Genomic DNA, 15864 nt, shown 5'->3' on the forward strand with positions numbered 1-15864 from the left:
AGCACCTGCTCTTTCATCTTGTTTTATCATTTGACCCGGGAGAAGTTAAGTGGAACAAGCTCCAGAAGGAGCTGTGAGCACAGTGAGACATGTGCAGAGCCAGCTTTTATTGTGACATGATTAATGATGTTTGAGAAGGCTCTGAGTGGCAGGGGAGAGGAGGAATCCAAAGCAGGGAGTGAAGACTCATCCCTGCTGCTTACAGGCAGGGAGCTGTGAACCTTTACAGGCTTATTCTCCATAAATCCTAAATGTGATTCCTTTGGAATTGCCTGGGAACTCCAATGTGATGGCAGGACTCAGAAGATGGAAAAACCCAACTGTGTGGCCACTGGTGCTTGCTGGGTCTATTTATCTTCATCTGTTTAACAACAGCTGATGGGGTTTATTTGAGCCTTTCTGGAGTTGAAATTGCACACCAGCAGCCTCAGCAGAAATTGTGGGAGATTTTGGGGGGAGCTCAGCCAGCCCTCACTGCCAGCAGGATCTTGGGCTGGAGATGAGACCATGCCCACTCCAGGGATTACCAACATCCCAAAACAGCCTTCACAGCTCACAGGACACCAGGCTGCTTCCAGAGTTCATGGAATGATGGAAACTGCGCCCTGGAATTAACCTGGAATATCCTGCACAGCTGAAAATAAAGGGAAATTGCCCCTGTTTGGAATAAAACAGGAATGAACGCACACTCAAAGCCAAACAGAACAAACCTCCCTGGGTTTGTGTTCTGCAATGCTGGGAAAAGCTCAGATAAAAATAAAAAAAAAAAGGAGTGTATTTCCAGGTGTTAAGCACTCACACAGACACTGCTGCAGAATAAACACCCATTATTCCCTGTTAATCTAAAGGTAAGGTGTGTCAGCAAGCAAAAGCTTTTGCATTAAACCCTAAACCCTTCTGCATTATTTTGCATCTCGTGATCTTTACAAAAATGAAAGGAAAACATCTTAATTGCATGAGTTACCATTTCTTCCTCCTGAGTCACAGACTTCTGCCTCTCTGGAAGCTGACATCCATCAAGGTGAGTCAGTTTTCCAGAGATGTTCTGAATACCTCTTCATTTACAAAGACAGAGATTTTTCAAGGTCCAGACTGTGCTTACAGACTTCAGCTGCTCCAGCCCTTTGCTATCTTTTCTCAGAACTGCTCCTGATCAATGAGAAAGCTAATTTAATGAGCCTTTTTTAAACCTTTATTGATGAGCTTGAGCATGTCTCTGTAATTTATAGCAGCACACTCTCCCAATTAATCCCCAGTAACTCATTTTTCAGCCCCCACCACCAATGTTGCAAAGTTCAGTGATCTATGGCTGTTTCCAGAAGTTAATATTCATTTTACCTCTCTCACAGCAGTGAGGGCCACGTTGCCCCCTAACCAGTAACATCATGTCCTGTGATTTAATTGCAGCTACGTGGGGCTGGATGCACTTCCAGAGATCTGCTCTCACCACTGAGTGACTCTGCCTTTCATCTCCTCTGAACATGGAGTTCTGAACTTCCATCCTCAAATTCCCCATGGGCTGCAGCAGGAAAGATGAGTGGAACATAAAAGACTTCAAAGACAGCTACTTCAAACTCTTACAGACTTCCATCTCTCCCTTCCTCACCCCTTTTCTCTCACTCTTTCAGTGTAACTCTTGGTTAATGTTTTAATTTCCAGCTCAATTCTTTTTTTTTTCCCCTACTTGTAGAGGAAACCAAGAGTTTTCTGACTCTGTAGTAGGTTCCTGTGTGATCACATGTGCAAAATCCAAGTGAAAAAATAGGTTAAGAACCACCTACAGCCCCTTATGTTGCCTGGCAGCTCTAGGTGGGCACTTTCCAAATATTGCTGGGGTCTTTAACAGCCCTAGACCTGATCAGAACACATGGGAATGATGAAATTCAACCAAACTCAGCTTCCTGCAGCTTTTATTCCTGTTTTTATTTCCCATTATGCCCTGGAGGTTGACAAAAGGTGAGGAATGATACCTTCTGGCCTGGTTTCCATCACTGAGCAGGTCCCCTTTGGTGACACAGTAATGATCAGAAGATTCCTGTTGGATCCAAACTGCCAGAGGGCAGAGCTGGATGGGATATTGGGGAGGAATTCCTCCCTGGGAGGGTGGGGAGGGGCTGGGATGGAATTCCCAGAGCAGCTGTGGCTGCCCCTGGATCCCTGGCAGTGCCCAAGGCCTGGTTGGACATTGGGGTTGGAGCAGCCTGGGACAGTGGGAGGGGTCCCTGCCATGTGGGGTTGGAATGGAGGAGCTTTAAGGTCCCTCCCAACCCAAACCATTCTGGGACTCTGTGTAATTATGGTTGTGGTAATACTGAGAGCTTTTTGCTCCATAGATCTGTGGGAAATCTCAGGGGGAGATCCCCACTGGCACCAGTGAAACCAGACCCCACTGCTGTTCCTCAGCTCCACTAAAGTCTGTTTAAACAGAGCCAATAAATTGCATCTCTCCTGGTAACCTCTAAAAGAAACTCTGAGTTCAGGTTTAAATTAACTCCATAATTGGAGTGACAACAATTAAAGAGTGTAAATCTTTATTTATTTGCGCAGCTGTTACCAGCAGTGCTCAAACATTGAGAGTTACAGATCTCTTTTACCTTTATCTGGGTTTGTTTGTACAACATTCTGACTAAACAGTAACAAAGCTGGCAAAGTGTGACATCATCCTGTGTCATACCTGCAGTGTGTGGGAGGGAGACAAGGGAAATCTGAGAATCCAAAGCCCACAGACTCCCCTGATGATGAGGGGATTTGTTCCTTCCATAACTCAGAGCGTCATAAAAGAGCAATGTAATATTATGCAGTTATTCTCAATAAATACTTACAAGGAATTTTAAGATCCTATTCCAAAATATAGATAATTAAACCTTGAATGGAGGCAGCCAGGATTGAGTTAATTTCCCACAGCTGATAACTCAAATTGACTTTACTTTTACTTTGTACACAATCACTCTCCCCTCCTTCCCATTTTCTCTTTCCCTCATTCCTGCTGGAATCCAGGGAATGTAGTGGGATCCTAATGGAGTCTTCAGGAAAACTGATGCCATTTTTAAACCCTTCACTATGTAAAACCCTCCAAGGGGTGCACGAGGGGGCTGTGTGGTGTGTGACACCCCTGGTGACCTTTAGGGACAGCCACCACACTCCCAGTGGCCCTACAGCCTGGTGGCATCAGAATCAGCCCTGATGCTCCCATTCCAGACCTGCCCCGTGAGGGCTTTTTCTTTTCAGGATCAGAAGAAAGTTCTGGAATTGTGCTGGCATGATGTGAGTGCTGAGGTGGAATCCAAGGAATGGGTCTCTCATTTGAAGTCAGCTGTTATTAGCCCACAATAATTGCACCAGCATCAAAGATGGGTGAGAAAAGATAAAAGGAGCTCTTCACAAAGTTACAGTTTTCAAATAAAAGAATGTGCTTAAGCACCATTTTCCTGCACACCAGTAAGTCTCTGCTTTGAAGGATCTGTTTAATTATCTCCTTTGTTTAAACCCTTGAGGGTGCCAATTCAAGAGCATTTTAGGGAAGAGCACTCCCAGAAAAATCAAAAACTTCTGGCAAAAAGTCAATTCCACTTGTATTTTTAAATATACAACTCTTAAAAGTGTAGTCACTGGGTTTTGGTTCCCATCAAAACATCTATGCAGAAGGGAAATGGAGTGGGGTGAAAACATCACCTCCAGGAGCATTATTGGGATTTCAGCTCCATAAAGAGCAGGGGCAGGGTAGGAACCCTGTCAGCAATTAAGGAATAATGAATCTCCCAGAATAATGGATATTGATTAGGGACATTTCTTTCTGACCAAATGAGGAGAGTCAGCAAAAGGCAGACATGTTCAACCAAATTATAGCAGGAGCTGAAACAAAGTCAGAGCAGTCACTCGGGCTAAGTGAGCCTGGGACAAAAAGGAGCAGCACCCACGACATCCAAGGACACTCAGAGGAGCTCCAGGGCAGAGGGGAGCTCTGCTGAACCTGGATTTTGTCCTGGCAAAGGTGGCTGGGTCAGGCTCACAGGCTCATCCTGCCTTCCCTCCTTCCCCACCAGACTGAGCCCACCACAAAGTGGGGACATTGTGCTCCTCTCCTTGAGCACTTGGGGTTTTCCTTACAAAAACAACCTAGGAATTAAGGCTGGGGTGTGCAGGGCAGCTTTGCTGTGGAGATTTTGGAAGAATGAGCTGAATCCCAGAGAGTTAAAGGAGTCACTGCAATGGGAGACCCCTCTGGCCCTGGCAGAGAAGGAGAACTGACTGAGGGAAGTGGAAATTCCTGATCCTGATCAGAGGGAGGGTGAGGACACAGTGACCTGCCCTGCCCAGGGGTGCTGGGAATGAAGGGATCTTCAACCTGGAGCAGGGAAAAAGAGAAGGAATGCTGTGGTTGTGCTCCCTGGGAGCCTTGTGTCACCTTGGGCCCTGTCCCTTGTCCCAAATTATATTCAACCATCTACGATCTAATCCTAAAATTACTATTCCTGAGCATAGGGTGGAACAATCCATGTAATGTTTTCTTTTAGTGTTTTTATAACCAGATCTGCTGTGGGGTGGGCAGGCCCTGGCACAGGTGCCCAGAGCAGATGGGGCTGCCCCTGGATCCCTGGCAGTGCCCAAGGCCAGGCTGGAGCAGCCTGGGACAGTGGGAGGTGTCCCTGCCATGGCAGGGGTGGCACTGGATGAGTTTTAAGGTCCCTTCCAACCCAAACTATTTCATAATTCCATAATTCTGTGAAAATCCCAAATAAAATATTCAGGAGATTGTTACTCATATTTTTCCTGTTCTAATCAGACTTATCAAACACATAAATACCACTTTTTATTACAAAAAAAAATATTTTCCACACTAGCAAATTGTCTTATTTTACACATACAAAGATATAAAAGCTGTAAGTTTGAAAGGAGATTAACCTTGTAGAAAAGAAAAATCATTATTACAGTGCACTGTGCAGCCTTAGAAGAATTTTTACATGTATAATAGTAATAATGATGATGATGATGATGATGATAATAATAATAATAATAATAATAATAATAATAATAATTATTATTATTATTATTATTATTATTGTTGTTGTTGTTGTTGTTGTTGTTGAATTACATGCAGTGCTGCAATATTTTAGTATTTTTAAAAAAATTATATATTTTAATTCTCCATTTTTAATTTTTTCTGTGGACCCAAGTAGAGTAATCAAAACACAGAGAAGCTTTTGAAAGGGAAAGCCCTGGAAGGGTGAACCTGGAGAGGGGGAATGTCTGTCCTGGCTGATTTCCATCAATAAACAGCCACTACCTCACTTCATTTGTCCCTGGTAATTCCTCCAAATTATCCTGAATTGGAGCCTCCAGGGGACAGAGATCTCCTCTCTCCTCCACGGCACAAGGCTCTGTTATTTCATTTTCAGTGAAATCTCACCAGAGAACCAATTGGAGCAATTTCAGCACAGAATCCCCCTGGGAAGGTGCCCATGACACTCCAGCTTCTCAGCTGTTGATACAAAGGTTTTTATTTTCAAATTGCAGCAGCTCCACAAGGCTTTGTCACAGGCTCTGAGATCAGAGGTGTTGGCGCTTGCCATTAACCAGACCTTGAAATTCCTTCCCTGCCATAGGAAAGGAATGTTCAGGAAACTCCAGTTTATTCCCAAAAGGTTCCCTTTGTACGTGGGCAGGAACAATCTTCCAGTTCAGAATTAATACTTCTGATATCTTTGAAGTTCCAGCTAATTCTCCACAGATTCTTTCCGAGGCGTTTTTTGGGATGTTCTTGCTCGTGGTGAGAGCCCCCATGGGACAAAGAGACATTATGAGAAATATTAAAGGCACAAAAAAAAAAAAAGAGAAAATAATACTTTTTAAGATGAAATAAGTCGAACAAGGAAAAGAATGAGCCTGTTATCCTTGGATAGAATCAAGATGCTTTTTCAAACATTTAATCCCCTGTACCTCCTTGAAAAAGATATCAAGGCTAAAACAAAGAATTGTGATTTTGACCCAAAAAGGCAAAAAAAAAAAAGAAATCCCCTATTTTGCTAGTAGGCATCTTGTGGCTTTTTGAGGTTAACAAGGACCCTGAAACAATTTAACTGCATTACAGTTCTGCATATTCATAAAGATATGCTGAGCAAATAACAGAGCAAATGATTTAATTGAAAAATCAGCCAGTGTGAATATTTTTTCCTGTGAATCATGGAAATGCGACAAGATCTGTTAATTAACATAATCTCATTTATTTGACATTATTCTTGTCACTTAATATAATCTTCCTACAAAGAGGAAAAAATGGAAATTGCCAAAAAAAAAAAAAAAGAAAAGAAAAGGCAAAGAGAAAAATATAAATGGGGAAAAGTAGAAAAGAGAGAATGCCCCTGGAAAATGGAAAAAGATGTAGGTTACATTTACCACTTATAGAGAAAAAGTAATGGAATGAGTTAGGAAAAAAGCAAAGGGAAGGCAGAGATAAAGAGAAAATGGGGAGTAAAAAATCCCAGAACATTGAGAAAGTGCAAGAGAGGAACTGGAGCCCAGCCTTCCCCTGCTCAGGCAGGAAACTCCTATGGCTCTGCTCTAGGCTCCACTTTGGTGATTAGAAAGGATGGGAATGGAAATTTGGGGTGTGGAAGAACCCAATCAGTATAATTTATCATTCATAATTTGCATTTCATAATTTATAATTGATAATTTCATTTATAATTTTTCAATTATCATTTACCTGCAGGAATTTGTTCCATTTGCCACCATTTTTTCCCTTCACTTCCAGGGAACAAGGGACAGGAAAAGAGGAGGAAATGGCCCCCAGTGGCACCAGGAGAGGTTCAGGTTGGATATTTGGGAAAACTCCTTCACCCAGGGGTTGTCCACCTGAACTTGTGGTGCTGCATAAATAACAAAAAAAAAAGGAAATAATGCAATTTATCTAATGCTCAAGGCTGCAAACTCATTTAGTCCTCAATTACTTCTGTTACTATGACCACAGATATTTAAATGGAAGATAAATTCTTATAAAGCCAGTTGTTAATAGACACTATTAACCACAATTTCTATTCGTAATTGTAGATATTATTAAGTGTGGGAACTGATAAAAAAAGAGAAGCCTAATTGGAAAATGGAGATTAATTTCATTACAAAGAATGTGTTGATAGGACATATCTTGTTTGGCTTCTCCAAAGAACTGGACTTGAGGGCCAAGTTCTTTGGGAGGAATGTTTTCCTCACAGGGCAGGAAAGGAAATCCCCTGGAATTCTGGAGCAATACAGATCTAGAAATCCCATTTTTAGTGCCATTGGAAGGAGAGAGGGATGGATGATGGTTTCAAATTGTATGAGAAAAAAAGTCTAAAAAACCAAAGCTGAATTAAAGAAAACTAAAAAAAAATAAAATGAAATAAAATCTCTGCACAACAGCAGGGCGAACAGACTCCTCTGAAAGTACTCCACAAAGCTGAATTCCCTGATTTATTTCACAAATACTTGTTAGTACAACTGATCAGGATATGTAATTTTTCATGGCTGTTTATTACAATAAAATGTTCTTTTAAAATCCACATAAGCAACGTGCAACAAACAAACTGTGAGAGCTTTATGGCTGCTCCCTGCAAAGCCCCATTTATCACCAAGACTGAAGAGAAATAGCTTGAAAAGTGATATCAGAAGGAACAGGCAGGAAAAAAAAAAGAACTATTTCTTTATTTTGTTATTTTCCCAAGCAGAGAGGAAAAAAAAAACAAATCAGGAAGTGCTTACAATATTTGTTGTGTCATTGACAAAATCCTCATCAAAGCAAACAGTAACCCACAGGATAAACTGCAGAGCTTTTTATTTTGCAGTATTTTCACTCCACTGAAAGAGATGCTTGTAAATGTTTTATTTTTACCAGATTAAACCCTAATTTCAATAAGGACTGCTTGGAAAGTGCTTTCATAGTCCCAGTGTTAAAGCCTTTTCCTTTCTTTATTTTATGACTACGACTCCACCATTCACATTTGCTATTCTCCCTGTGAGACCACCACACATGAAATAGGATTAGAGAGTGAATTTTGGGAGGTCTGTTGAAACAGAGCCTTCTCCAGCCTGAGCACTGATGCAAGAGAACATCTCAGGGCTGATTTCATCGCCCACAGGGATGAGAGGGAGCTTTTACAGAGATGTAAAATCTTATTTTTGGCAAATTAGCCAAGTGTCCACTTTTCAGGCTCATTACTCACAACTGTGACAATGCAGTGCTCAGTGCTGGTGGCTGCTTGATCTAGAAATAAAACTGAAGAACACAGGAACATTAAAGCTCCTGAGTATGGAATAGTGAGGCAGGGAAATCATTTAAATCCCAGGAAACATCCACCTGTGTGAGTCAGTTCAGGCTTCTCTCTCCAGTTTCCCAGCCCAGGGAGCCTCAGCTGTGGGCTGGGAAAGCCTCCCTGCTTTACACTCCTGGGGATCAGCTCCACAATCCTAAAACTTTTCCATCATCCTGGAGTGAAATATATTCATAGGAATGATTGAAATCTTCTGGTTAAATGCTCTCTTTCATATACAGACAGCATTCTCAGCTGGAAGGCCTCATTCTACCAGTTTAATACTGGTGGAAGAAAACACCAGGTTGGAGGGGACTTCAAGGATCATCTGGTCCAAACTTCCTCAGCAAAAGGCTGGGAAAGATTTGCCCATGAGGAAAAAAAAAGTGGGTTTTTTATTTAATAATCAAAAGTTTCTGCTGATTTCTGCAGTTTGATCAGTGGAGTCAAGTCTGCTTGAAGGCCTCCAGTGTCCCTCCCTGCCCTACAGAAGGGGAGAATGGCAGAATGGATGTGCAGGGAGGACAAAAAAAATAGGGGAAAACCAACCTAGGATGTGCCAGTGGTTATAAACCACTTGCAAATAAACCAGGGCTGAGGTGGGTAACAAACCTGTCAGGTTTGAAGGACTGCCCACAGATTGGCACAGCTGCCCAGGTTTCATTTGGCAGAAAAAGAGAGGTTTTCTCATTCTACCTATGTGACCTATTTGTACCTGCTTAAAAAGGAGCTGTATTATCCTCCCTTCACTGATTGCTGAGGGAGACTGGCTGAAAACACAGACTAAATATTCACCATGGGAGCTGTTTTAGGTGGGTGAGGACATCATGGCCAAACTGTCCTGACAGAAACAGGGAGAACACTCCTGGCCCTTCCTCTCCCGTCAGAGGTGCTCCCACAAAGGCTGACAAATTCCCTGAAGGAATTCCCTGACAAATTCCCTGAAGGAATTCCCTGACAAACCCCCCTGAAGGAATTCCCTGACAAATTCCCCTGAAGGAATTCCCTGACAAATTCCCTGAAGGAATTCCCTGACAAATTCCCTGAAGGAATTACTTGGCAAACCCCCTGAAGGAATTCCCTGACAAACCCCCCTGAAGGAATTCCCTGACAAACCCCCCTGAAGGAATTCCTTGACAAACCCCCCTGAAGGAATTCCCTGACAAACCCTCCTGAAGGAATTCCCTAATACAACTCCCCTGAAGGAATTCCCTGACAAATTTTCCTGAAGGAATTCCCTAATACAACTCCCCTGAAGAAATTCCCTAATACAACTCCCCTGAAGGACCAAATTTAGCCCTTGAGGCAGAATGCAGGGTTTAGAATCCACACCCCATCCCATACTGGCTGCAGCATTTATTTTTCCCCATCATAAGTGCTGGAGCTCTTGGATAAACATTCCCAGCTTTCTGTGCTGTGATGCCTGAGCAATAAGAAGGAGCTCCTGCTTCAATTCCATCTATTTATATATTCCAGAGAGCTGACTTGGGGTTTTTCACATCCCACCTTGCTCATCTAAACACGCTGCATTTGCAGAGCCAAACCCAGCACCTCTGCACCTGTGGAAAGCAAAGCAGGATAAAGGGAAATCAGGGACACAACCCCAAATTGCAGCAATTTGCCCTCCCTTTTCAGGGCCATGACTAAACACAGAAGGTGAATTTGGGAAATGGGCCGATTATTCCTCTCACCCCAGCCTGTTGCTTCCTTGATGTGTGATCCAAGCTCGTGTTTTACTCGGATTTGTGCCTCACAGGGAAGGCAACTGCTCAGCTCACACAGGGACTTCCATTTATTTGTTCTTTCATCAAGGAAATTTCCTTTTCCTCATGATTAGGGCCATGGGTCAGCGGTGGCCTTGGCAGGGCTGGGTTAATGGTTGGACTCCATGACCTCAGAGGTCTTTTCCAACCTAAATGATTCTGCAATTCCCAGCATCCACTCACCAGGGATATCCCTGGCCAGAAAACCCTGTGATCTGTGGGTTACTGCTGCCCTGCCACAGATGGGCAAATGGAACGGTTTAATTTGTGTTTTCACAGGTGAGCTGTGGGGAAACAGCCCCAAAAGGTGACAGCCTTGCACAGGAGGTGATGCTGGCTGCTGAGATCTGTCTGCAGATGTTTCTCTGAGAGGCAGAGAAAGAGTTCTGACTCAGGAAAGCTGCAGCTGCGTTTGAGATCAGAGGCACACTGTGCATTTCTGCTCCCCACCACACCTTCAGCTCAACAGGAACAAAGGAAAGAACATCTCTCCAACTCCCTGAATCCTCAGCTCTGCCAGGTACACAACCCCACAAACAAGTTAAATTATTATCACCACAAACCTCCTTCCCTGGGGTGTGGTAAAATCCCAGTAATGTCCTGCCTGGGCCCAGCACTGCACTCCCCTGTTGATCATCACTCCTCAGTACATTCTTTAGCCAATTACCAGGGCTCATAATTGCATTTCTGCATAATCCACTTGGATTCATTTGTCAAACACAATTTTGAGACACGCCGTGTTGAATGCTTTGGTAAATTCTAGATGCTTTCACGCACTGCCTCGCCTTCTCCCACTAATTTAGGATTTAATTAAAAAAGGACTCATCTTTGCTTGACACGGTTTGTTCTCTACATACCCACGTAAGTGATACTATTTCTAAAATTAAATACAACTCTGAACCTTACAGAACCTCCACTGTTTTCTCTGAGGATTCACTATATCCCAGTCAACAGGATTTGCCTGGAGAGGAAGAAAACTTCAGATCCTGAAAGGCTCACGATGTTCTGTCTATTTTTGGGCTTTCCTGTTGATTTTCTATCACACAGCTCACATTTGAAGCCAAAGAGCAAAATGGTTATTATTACAGAGTTTTTATATAGTTTAGATTTTTACTCTCTAATCCCCAAATACAAAAAGATCTACAAAGAGTGAGATCAGACTTCTTTTTTTTTAATCATGAGGGAATATCTGGTTTATTAAGTATGACAAGCCTGAGGTTTATCTGAAAGTATCTGAAAATGGGATAATTATCAAGGTGAATTGGATCCTCATGGTTACATCTGTATAATATTTAATATTCCAGCACCAATCTTTAACACCTTCTTGCCATTTAAACATTAGCAAACAATTTGTCACCAAAAGAGATTCTTTGTGCAGAGTTTCACCAGCTTCTGTCAAAATAACTCAAAAACCTACAGAATGAAAAAAATACATGTTATTTGTTAGAAGAGGAGAATGAATAGCATGTAGCAATGGAAGGCCTAGTAAATAATTTCCTGCACACCAGTTCATATTTACTCATAATTATAATTCACAGGAGTGCATTCCTGCAATCAAGAGACAGGGGTGCACAGCATGAAAAAACATTTAGCACCGAGCAGACTGCATGAATAATTGCCTGTCAGAGCGGCTTATTAAAGGGAAACTACAATTTTACAAGACAATTCTTGTATCTGCTTGTCTAATCTAAAGACAGAGGGGCTGTATTAATGCAGAGAGTTCAAGGAAGAAATATTTCTCGCTCTGCAGTCGAGCTAAAAGTTGAGTTTTTAAAGCACTGAAAGAACAATCAAAGTGTGACAGCTTTGAGATGCACAGGCTCAGACCTCTCTAAATTGGAAAGTGAATCCTTTGTGTTTAAGGTGGCAGCACAGGCAGGGAGATGGAGGGGATGGAAGTGTGGCCATGGAAACCACACTCCCTCCTGTAAGCAGAGGTGATGTCATCCTTGGAATGTCCTTGGAAATGTCCCAGCAGATGGACCCAGAGCAATCCAAGGGCCCTCCTGGAGCTGCTGCCCTCCCCACAAGCACCAGCAGGGAAAACTGGGATGACTGGAGCCTTGCAAAGGGACATTTTCCCTCTGGGTGCTGGGGCAGGTTTGGGAGCCTCCAAGGAGCACCTCGTGTCCCCTGTCCCCGCTGTGTGCAGGGCAGGGACAGCTCCCAACATCCCCCAAAGCTGTGGGAGGCAGGAAGGAAGCTCCAAATCCTGGAAGGAATCCTTCTGCTTTATTCACCCAATTAACGAGTTTCACTTCTCCTTCTCCGACCGATGCAGAAGTTCTCGGACAACAGACTGGATTTACACAGAATTAAATTTCAAACAGGATAATGCTGCAGGGGGAGATTCAAAAATGAACTTAAAACCCTCCAACAACCCAAACCAAGGAAAGGTGTCCTAAAGGAACTCAAGGCCTTTGGTGAAAATCCAGCTTCATGAAGCTACTTCAGCTTTTTAGATCCATCCTGGCGCTCCTTTGTAATGGCTTTGAGGTGATTGAGGTGCACACCTGGCAAGTGGAAGAAAATAATACTTCATTAATAAAGGGCATTGAGACACAAAGGCAAACGTGACAATATGAGCCTCAGGAAGAGCACTTGCAGCCCTGTGGAAAGCAGTAACATTTTGTCAGGCTTGCTTGAATGCTTGTGATTGAGAGGTCCAAAACCTGAAACCTGTTCACTGAAGAGCTGGGCCAGAGCTATATCCCCCCAAAATCCACGTGAGCCTTTCCATTGATTTCAGGGAGCTTGGACTAAGGCCAGGGGCGACAGGACAAAGGCAGCAGCTTTAAAAATGCTGCACAAAAATATCTTGCCCTTTGTTCCAACAACCACTGCTGAGACTTTAAAGCCATGTCCTGGTCCCTGCCCGGGTGCTGAGGCTGTCCTGGGTTTGATAATGGTCATAATTTGGATTTTCCACTGTGAAATACACCCAGGCAATTTATGTTAATAAGTCACAGTAAAAATCATCACATGGAAACATCCTGCAGTCACTGAAAGAAAGCTTTGCTTCTTTCCAAGTAATACACTTGATAATGTTTCACTTGCAAAAAAAACCCCAAAACCTAATAACTTTTTTAATAACAATCTGAGGGAACTTTCAGCTGAGGGCTCTCTGGGAGAAGACTCAGACTCCAAGAATAGGGGTCTTGGGTTAGAAAAATTATTACCAGAGTTGAACATTATAAAACTGACATAGTTTCCAGAAAAGGTTGTAAACAAATTTATTAGGACCTTTTCTTCCGAGAAATACTTTAAAAACAATCAAAGTAAAAAAAAAAAAAATTAGTTGGCCACTGAGAAATGTGTCTAGACAAAGCTTCCATTATATGATTTAACAATCCCTGGCAAATGCTGCTTAAAGATAAAATTGGATTCCCATCCAGAATATTAATACTTTTATTGCAGAAATATGTGTATTTTAGAGATAAAAGTACATTTTCATAGACAGATAGATGATGAACATTGAAAATGGCCTGGAACAGAGTTTGTTTTATCAGTGTTTCTCTCTCTGTCAAACAAGTGAATCAATGTTTTTCAGGTGGAGGCTTCTGATGAGGAGGAAGATTTTCTCATTTTCAGACAAGGGATTCTGTATTTCCATTTCAACCACTGTCAACACACATTGGTGAGTAGTTCCTGTGGCTGACACAAACAACTTTTGATTACAGAATCAGGAACAGGACTCACAACTTTCCATTTCCAAACAACTCCACATAAATAGTTTGGAAGCTGAAGTTTGGGCAGAGCCAGAGCAAGCTCAGGAATACAGATATCAGCTTTATTGTGCTTGACTCATCTCAGTGCAGGAGCCTGCTGCAAATAAAAATGTGACATTTTTCCAACATGACAGGAGAGAATTTTGAGATGTTTTCCTAAGCCAGACAAAGGGAAGGCACTGAGCATTAGATCAGCTCCTGTCTTTTTGCCAAGGAGGAACGAGGCGCTGTTTCACTGGCAGCCAGCTCCAGACAGCTCCGGGCTCCACGTGGAGAGCTGAGCCTCGTGCAGAGCACAGCAAATACTGTCTGCACTTTCCAGGAACCCTGGATCTCAAAGCTCATCCAGTTCCATCTGCTACCATGGGCAGGGACACCTTCTGCTGCAGCCCTGGCTGCTGAAAACTTCAGACTTTCTGTGCTGCCAGGCACTGACCCCCAAGAGAACGCTGCACTGACCTGCGCCATGGAGAAGGACCCAAAGTGGAATGATGGAACTGGGATTGTGGGTGAGGAGTTTGGATAGAAGTGTGTGATATCACAGGGTGGAAAACTCAGAGTTTAAGGGTTTAGAATACAGTAATATATATAAAGCAAGATGGAGGTTTTAGGGCAGTGGCTAGTCCTCCTTCTCCTTCTCCTTCTCCTTCTCCTTCTCCTTCTCCTTCTCCTTCTCCTTCTCCTTCTCCTTCTCCTTTTCCTTCTCCTTCTCCTTCTCCTCCTCCTTCTCCTTCTCCTTCTCCTCCTTCTTCTCCTTCTCCCTCTACTTCTTCTCCTCCTCCTCCTCATCCTCCTCCTCCTTCTCCTTCTTCTTCACCTTCTTCTCCATGGATTTGGGTGGTATTTTGTAATTGGATAAAAAAGTTTGCATTGAGGGGCACGGGTGGTTGGTTATTGGATTAAAAGTAAAAATAATTTAGGTGTAATTTCTTAAATTGGACAGTTTATCCTTAAAAGGCCTTGTAGAGAGAGAGATGGGGCTCCATTTTTAGTTTGTTAGAGTGAAGAGCTGTAGAACTCAGGGTTTGTGTGACTGTAACATGGATAAGAACTAATAAACACCTGAGTCCCAACAAGAAATACCATCTCACACATTTAATCCTGACCTTGGCAGGAAAAAAGAAGCAAAGAATCCACTGTCCCAGGCTGCTCCAAGCCCCAGTGTCCAGCCTGGCCTTGGACACTTCCAGGGATCCAGGGGCAGCCAGAGCTGCTCTGGGCACCCTGTGCCAGGGCCTGCCCACTCTCACAGAGAAGGATTTACAGAAGATCAAACAAGTGGCTGAGTTTCTGACTTGCTCTTTGTCCCCAGGGGAAGAACAAACCTCATTTTGCAGAAGCCAGTTTTAGCTGCTTCAGTCATCTGTGAGCTACAAGGTTAAACAGAATTATTTGGGATTTTCCAAAAGGAGCTGGACCTACCATGGCAGCCCAGGTGGAAGGTGTGGAGTTGCCACCCCATCATCTCCCCTGAGAGTGCCTGAACTGAAGTCTCCATGGAAAGGCAGAGGAGAGCAAAGGTTTTGTCCTAAGGCACAGTGATAAAGTCTTTTAAAAGACTCTTTAAGAAAGCAATCCTGCTCGGTAGGAAAGCCTACCAGAGTTTGCAGTGAGAAATCCATTTAGAAACCCAGTTTTGGAGAGCAGCCAGGGAGAGATAATGGTACCACTTGCCCCCAGACCCTGCCAGTGCTGCACAGCTCCTGAGCAGGGTTTGCTGACTGCTTGGATCAACCCCTTGTCAAAAGCCCTGTCAGCTTCCAGCACTACACACAGCCCCCTGGGCACCCTCCCATCCCTTCCTAACTTGGTCTTCCAAGGGCTCAGATGGATAAAATTTGGGTAGAGAGTTGATAGGATGGTTTTTTATTCCATTCAGAAATTAACATTTTATATGTGGAGGCCATTTCTGTGAATTCCAGTTCCTTGTTGCCACAACCTCATTTTCCTCATGGCTTCAAACACTCCATATTCCAGTAAACCAGTTTTTCAAACCTTCTAACAGGGTGCTAGTACATCATGTTCCCTCTCTCTGTCATTTCTCATTGTCATCTCGTATCGGTCATCAAAGCATGAGAGGGAACATTGTCT

The sequence above is a fragment of the Agelaius tricolor genome, unplaced genomic scaffold (genome assembly GCF_023055355.1).
Source record: "Agelaius tricolor isolate 1412-34295 unplaced genomic scaffold, bAgeTri1.0.p SCAF_22, whole genome shotgun sequence".
Lineage (NCBI taxonomy): Eukaryota > Metazoa > Chordata > Aves > Passeriformes > Icteridae > Agelaius > Agelaius tricolor.